This window comes from Phocoena phocoena, chromosome 6, assembly GCF_963924675.1.
Source record: "Phocoena phocoena chromosome 6, mPhoPho1.1, whole genome shotgun sequence".
NCBI lineage: Eukaryota > Metazoa > Chordata > Mammalia > Artiodactyla > Phocoenidae > Phocoena > Phocoena phocoena.
In genome coordinates this window covers 75,333,477-75,341,470 of record NC_089224.1, presented here as the reverse complement: position 1 = coordinate 75,341,470, position 7,994 = coordinate 75,333,477, and the positions used below count along the sequence as shown (strand labels likewise).

General features: G+C 42.3%; 1 pseudogene; it reads left to right on the top strand.

Moving 5' to 3' along the window:
- Window positions 1–6,056: 6,056 nt before the first annotated feature.
- Window positions 6,057–7,500, top strand: LOC136125071 (ferritin light chain pseudogene; annotated as a pseudogene).
- The last annotated feature ends 494 nt before the right edge of the window (window positions 7,501–7,994 follow it).

Here is a 7,994-nt window from a genome sequence, read left to right as displayed (position 1 = left end):
GATTTTGTGTACCATACATCTCTGTTGCAACTGCCCATCTGCTGCTGTAGCACAGAAACAGCCATGCACAGTACATTAATGAATGAGTGCAGCTGTCTTCAAGCAAAACGTTATTTACAAAACCAGGAGTCAAGTGAGATTTGATCAGTGGGCGAGAGTTTGCTGACCCCAGTTCTGGGTCAGTGTTCAGAGCTGAATGAATCATGAGGCCTTAAGTTCCAGTTCTCATTGTACTACTTTCTACCTGGGTGAACCTGGGTTCATCCTTTTATTTATATGGGCCACTATATTAGTCAAGGTTCTCCAGAAAAACAGAACTAATAGCATGTGTATACAATGTGACCATATATATTGACAAATATAGATCTAGATATTGATATTGATATCTATATCTATATCCATATCTATATATAGATAGAGAAAGAGAGAGAGATTTTAAACAACTGATTCACACAATTATAGAGGCTTGGTAAATTCAAAATCTGCAGGTTAGGCATTCTAGAGACTCTAGGAAGCGTTGCACTTCAATTTCTGTTAAGTCTTCTGGTAGAATTCCTTTTTGCAACAGGGACGTCAGTCTTTGCTTTATTAAGAGCTTCAACTGATTGGATGAGGCCCACCCATATTATGGAGGATGATCTGCTTTACTCAAAGTCCACCAATTTAAATATGAATTTCATCCAAAAACACCATCACAGGGACTTTCCTGGTGGCACAGTGGTTAAGAATCCACCTGTCAATGCAGGGGACACAGGTTTGAGCCCTGGTCCAGGAAGATCCCACATGCCGTGGAGCAACTAAGCCCGTGCACCACAACTATTGAGCCCGCGTGCCTAGAGCCCACGCTCCGCAACAAGAGAAGCTACGGCAATGAGAAGCCCGCACACCGCAACAAAGAGTAGCCCCCGCCTGCTGCAAAGAAAGCCCACGTGCAGCAACGAAGACCCAACGCAGCCAATAAATAAATAAAATATAAAAATTTTTTAAAACCCCAAAACACCATCACAGAAACATCCAGAATAATATTTGACCAAATAACTGGGCATGGTGGCCCGGACAAATTGACATGTAAAATTAACCACCTAAGCCACAGTTTTGTCATCTTTTTAGTGAGAAATTTGATTTATCTGAACTATTTTGATACCTTCTAGAGATAACACCCTCAGTTTTTCACATGGTAGGCAGCAGAGGGAAAGAGGCCATTTGCCCAGTCACATGACACCTAAAAGGATAAAATTGTCTTCTCTCTCCAACCCACAAGGATGAATGCCAAAAATACATCACTTATATCTGCTTTAGCTAACATATGATAGGTCTGGAACTGACCTATGCTCCCAGTAAGTCCCATGAAATGCTGTTTCATTAAAGGGAGACTTTACTTGCTAAGATTAGAAACAAAAGAGGGCGGTGGATGAAAAACTGCCCAGGGATATAACTTCATGCAAGGCAGCAGGAGAGAGAATGGGTATCCGAAGATGTGCGCTTTGAGCCAACACTAATCCCACAGCATCAGCTTGTAATTCAGGGAGCCAAACTGCTGGGGGGGTTTCCCCCCCTTTTTTTCCCCCAAAGAGGGACAAATGAAGGATACTGGCAAAGGAAGAGCATTAGTCACCACAGATAAATTTCTTTTTAGAGGTGATCTCGCAAATGATTTGGCTCAGTGTAGACTATGATTTGGCTCCAAAAACCATAAACTACAGCCTTTCATTCCAGGTCCCTCCTCAAATATCCGTGATAGGTAGAAATCTGGCATCAGTAGGTTTTGAAATCTCCCCAGGTGATTATAATATGCAACCAGGGCTGAGAACCGAGAGATGTAGAGAGACTTTAAATTGAACTTTAAACAGTAAAACAAGCTCTTACTCTACTGGCTGGAGCTAGACAAGGGATATGGATTAAGTGGGATGAGAAGATAAAGAACACCAGGGAGTAAATCAAATGCTTTGCACCTGTGCATAGCTAACTGTTACTCAGATAATTCAGACAATCTTACAGCACCTGAACCCTGAAATGCCTTAGCTCTGTTTAAGAAAAAGTAACTGTTCAAGTAACTGAACTCTGAGAATTATGTAAATCATGAAGAAAAAGAAGTCTTATTTTTTGAATTAGTTGATTTCATATATACTGTTTCACTTTCATGATATAAACTAGATATCTCTCCATTTTATATTTGAGGAAACTAAGGCTTTAAAAATCTCAGTAATTTTCTCAAGGTCACTTATTAAGGGTGTGGTAGGCAGCATAATGGCTCTTAAAAATGCCCTCACCCTAATCCCTAGAACCTAGTAATATGTTACCTCACATGGAAAAAAGGACTTTGCAGATATGACTGACGTTATAGACCTTGCAGATATGACTGAAGTTACAGCCCTTGAGATAGAAAGATTATCCTGGATTATCTCATGGAACAAATCTAATTGCATGAATCCTTAAAAGCAGAAAACCATTCCCAACTGTAGAAAGAGAAAGAGAGAGATGTCCTAATAAAAGCAGGATCAGAGAGATGCAACATTTCGGGTTTTGAAGGTGGAGAAAGGGGACTCTGAGTCAAGGACTGCAAGTGACTGCTGGAAGCTGATGAAGTCCAGGGAACAGAAACACCCCTAAGAGCCTTCAGAAAAGAATGTAGCTCGGCCAACACTTTTTTTTTTTTTAACATCTTTATTGGAGTATAACTGCTTTTCAATGGTGTGTTAGTTTCTGCTTTATAACAAAGTGAATCAGCTATACATATACATATATCCCCATATATCTTCCCTCTTGCGTCTCCCTCCCTCCCACCCCCCCCATCCCCCCATCCTCCCCCCAGGTGGACACAATGCACTGAGCTGATCTCCCTGTGCTATTCGGCTGCTTCCCTCCCACTAGCTATCTCTTTTACATTTGGTAGTGTATATACGTCCATGCCACTCTCTCACTTCATCCCAGCTTACCCTTTCCCCTCCCTGTGTCCTCAAGTCCATTTTCTATGGCTGCGTCTTTATTCATGTCCTGCCCCTAGGTTCTTCAGAACCTTTTTTTTTTTTTTTACATTCCATATATATGTGTTAGCATACGGTATTTATTTTTCTCTTTCTGACTTACTTCACTCTGACAGTCTCTAGGTCCATCCACCTCACTACAAATAACTCAGTTTCGTTTCTTTTTATGGCTGAGTAATGTTCCATTGTATATATGTGCCACATCTCCCTTACCCATTCATCTGTCGATCCTGCCAACACTTTTACTTTACCCAAGTGAGACCAATGTCAGACTTGTAAGGTAATAAATTTACGTTGTCTTGAGTCACTAAATTTGTGGTGATTCACATGAAAGCAGCAGAAAACAAATACAGAGGTCCTACAAAAGCCTGTCTATGTATTTATATTTAAGTATTTCTAAAATGAATTCAACCTTGTGATTGACAGCAGCAGCAGCTTCAAAGGGAGCCCACCACACACCTGGGGCAAAAGTAGCCTAATACAAAGCAGTAACAGCAGCAGGTCACTGCCCCACAGTTGGGGTAGAGGGGGACTCGATCTACTGTAGCAGCAGCATAGCCTGAAGGGGAACCCATCCTCCTGTGGCACTAGTCCCATCAACACTAGTCTAATCTGCTAGCATCTGCTGTGCCAACAGGCCCAACGTATACAAGCCCTCCAACTCAGTAGCATTAAGTGAGCCAGGCTCAGTGTCTCCTGAAACTCATATCCAATGACACTGGAAAGTTCAGAAAGAGACTGACATAAATACATTTAACTTGTTTTTGACAACAGTGCAAAAGCTATCAAGGAAGAATAGACTTTTCAAAACAATGGTACTGAAACAGTTGGACATCCCTCGACCAAAAAAAAGTGAACCTTAACCTAAACCTCCACACCTTATACAAAAACTAAATCAAAGTGGATCATAATCTTAAATGTAAAAGCAGGACATTTTTAGAAAAAAACATAGGAGAAAATCTTTGGCATCTAGAACTAAGTTAATAAGTCTTAGACTTTACACCAGAAGTATGATCAATAAAAGCAAAAACTGATAAATTGGATCTCATCAAAATGAGTTAAAAATGCTTCACAGAAGATCCTTTTAAGTGGATGAAAACTAAAATTACACACTGGGAAAACATATTTGAAAATCCCATATGAGACAAATGACCTGTATTTATAATATACAAAGAACCCTCCAAACAACTTTAAAAACTCCCATTAGAAAATAGGCAGAAGACAGGAACAGACATTTCAGGGAAGAGTATATACACATGGCAAATAAGCACGTGAAAAGATGTTCAACATCATTAGCCATTAGGGAAATGCAAATTAAGACCATAATGAGATATCAGAGAAAAACTAAAATTAAAGTATAGTGACAACATCAAATGCTGGCAAGTATGTGGAAAAATTATATCATATCACTGGTGGGAATATAAAATGGTTTAGCCACTCTGAGAAACAGCTTGACAGTCTCTTTTAACCCTAAAAGTAGATTCATCCTACAACCCAGTAATTGTATTCTTGAGCATTTCTCCAAAAGAAACAAAAAATTAAGTTCCCACAGAAACTTACACATAAATGTTCATAGCAGTTTTATTTATAATAGCCCCAAACTGGCAACTACCCAAATGTCTTTCAATGGGTGAATGTTTAAACAAACTGTGATAAAATCTTATGATAGAATACTACTTAGCAACAAAAAGGAACAAATTATTAACATATGCAAAAATTGAAATGAACTTCAAGGGAATGATGCTGAGGGAAAAAATTCAAAAAGCCAATTAAGTAATTCACGATTATGTTTACATATTATTCTTAAAATAACAAAACTGTGGAGATGGAGAACAGATTAGAAGTTGCCAAGGGTTAGAGATTGGGGGTAGAAGGTACAGTGGGGAAATTTTGTGAGGTTTTTGTGGTCCCAGTACAAATAATACAGCAATCTTGGTTTTAATCCTTAAAGATTTTTAAAAGCAATTCCTAATAAGAGGTGTCCAGATATTTAGCAATGGCGGCAGATTAGAGGTATAGCTCCCCAACATGACAACTTCAAAAGAGAACATACTAATTCAATGCATATGTTAATTTCAAAAAGGCCAGTCACAATACTTAAATGGTATGTATCTTAAGGATATTATTCTGGGTATCCAGCTATACCAGATGGACTAGCAGGATTTTCTGTACATTCAATCTTATTTAAGACAGTAAATCTTATAATAAAACAGTTTAAAAAAAAGAAAAAAAAAACAAACCTCAACTACAGTTGGATATTCTCATAGGAAGACGAGGTTAAAATAAGTAGCATTGGTCCAAAAGCTTAAGCAGTGGCACCTAAATATGGCTGCACATTACAATCATCTGAAGCACTTTTAAAAACCCTCACACCGACGGTTGGTCATCCTAGACCAATAAAATCATTTTAAATCTCCTCAGACGATGCCAACGTCTAGCCAGAACTGAGGACCAGCGGACTAAGCAGAGGGGACGTTTCTACAAAGATCTCTTAACAATAAGTCCTTTCACCCAGTCAGATTTACCTCCCCGCAAAGGGCTAAAGAAGGCTAGATGTTGTCCATACTTGCTTAGCTTCAATTAGCACTTGTGACTTGCCCAAAACCTAGATCATGTTTCCCCTAAATTTCATGTTATTCCCTACGTTTTTCAAACCCAGGGCTAAGGGGTTTGCCAGGATGAGATTTCAAGTGCTCACACAGGAGAAGTCCCTGCCAAACCAGGACAGCGGCCACTCTACACTGAAATGTAAAGCATCCTAAATAACCCTGCCACTGCTCCCAGATACCAGTCTGTGCCAACCAGTGGAGAAAAGGCATTCTCCATTACTACCACTGCAAATGCTGCTGTACTTGCCTTGGCTGGTCCCTATCTTTTCCAGGTGCCACTCCCCTTCACCTGCTGGTGGTCGCTTTGGCCAGCGGACAATGCAGATATTTTCAAACTTCAAGGTGAATACAAATCATCTGGAGGGCCTGTTACAACAGAGATCACTGAGACCCACCAGAGTTGCTGATTCCGTAAGGCTGGGACAGGGCCCTGAAACTTGAATATCTAACACATTATCAGGGGATGCTGGTAAAGCTGGTCAGGTTGTTACCGAATGCAGGTTTGTGTGTCTGAAGCACAGTGCGGCCAAACAAACCTAAAGGTTGGAGTCTGGAGCAGAGAAAGGTTTATTGCAAGATTGAGCAAGGGGAGGGGCGGCTCGTGTTCCCAAAACCCCGGAAATCTCCAAAGGGTTTCAGCAAAGCATTTTTAAAGGCCAGGTGAGGGAGGGGTGTTCCTAGGGAATGTGATCAGCTCGTGCACAATTCTCTGATTGGTTGATGTTGAGGCAATAGGGCAGGTAACATTATCCATCCTTAGGTGCCAGAAGGTCTGGGGGCTACGTGCTCGTGATCATCAAGGAGTTAATTTCTTCCATTTGGTGGTGGTTTTTAGCATCTGAAAACTCAAGAAATATGCCTGAGATACTATTATCTGAGTACTTCAGAGAGGATCTACAGCAGAGGATATGGGGGATGTGTCTGTCCTAGGAAGGCCCCATAGGGTACTGCTTAGTTACAAGGTGACCATACTTTGAGAACCACTGTTCTAGCGGCTGGGAATGTTAAGAAAGCAATGTTAGAATCCCTTCCCAGATCTAGATTCCAGTATCGCCAGCTATTTTGGTGGGGGGAAGGGTAAGTTTTGTCCTTGGTTGCACTTCTTGTTCATTTATATCAAAGCCTATTTGAGGCAGTGCGCTCAGCGGTCCTGCGTATCTTGTCTTTTGCTTCAACAGTGTTTGGAATGAACAGACCCAGGGACGCTCCTTGCTGCAGCCCCCGACCACCCTCCAACCTTTCTTCCAGTCACAACCTTTAGAATCAGCCACTCAGCTACCCTCAGGCACTCAGCTATCCTCAGCCTCCAGGACAGGCCAACACCATTTTTTGAGCTTCGCTCCTTATCACTGAGCAACCACGAGCTCCCAGATTCGTCGGAATTATTCCACCGTGGCGGACGCCACCGTCCACCGCCTGTTCAACATGCATCTGTGGACACTTACCTCTCTCTGAGGTTCTATTTCGACAGCAACAATGGGACTCTGGACGGTGTGGGCCACTTTTTTCGCCAATTGCCAGAGGAGAAGTGTGAGGGCGCCCAGCGTCTCTTGAAAGTGCAAAACCAGTGCTGTGGCCGCACCCTCTACCAGGATGCGCGGAAGCCTTCTCAAGATGAGTGGGGTAAAACCCAGGACGCTGTGGAAGCCGCCATTCTCAGGGAGAAGAATCTGAACCAGGCTCTATCGGATCTGCGCGCCCTCGGTTCCGACCGCGCAGACTCCCACCCCCACGACTTCCGGGAGAGCCGCTTCCTGGAGGAGCAGGTGAAACTCATCAAGAAGATGGGCGACCACCTGACCAACCGCCGCAGGCTGGCTGGTCCGCAGGCCGGGCTGGGCGATTATCTCTTTGAAAGGCTCACCCTCGAGCACGAACAGAAGTCTCTGAAGCCCAGCGGCCTCTGAGGAGCCCCTCTGGCGTCAGAGCTTTTCCTGAAGCCCCACTCTGCATACACTAGGCAGCTTTTTAACCGCCCTTGACCCCTCTCCCAAGCCTTGGGCCAAATGGAAATAATAACGCTTTTTGCAGGGGGAAAAAAAAAAAAAGCCTATTTGAAACACAAACAGAATAAAGAGGAAAAAAATATATATATATATAGATGTAGCTAGAGAGATACACGTTCTTTTAACACACGAATTGCCCCACTTTATCTGTGTGAAATAAGTTTGTTCCCATTTGGGGCTGGTTCTCAAGCTTTGCTGCTTGTTTGAATTACCTAAAGAGCTTTTAAGGAAAACATTGGTGTCTGGGTCCCAGCCCCAGAGATTTTCATTTAGTAGATCTAGGGAGGAGCCTGGGCATAGGGAGGTCTCAGAGATCCCCAGGTGATTCTAATGTGCAGGAACTTTGTGAATCACCTCTTGGCTTCAATCCAGCTAGTGATCAGATATTAAATCTA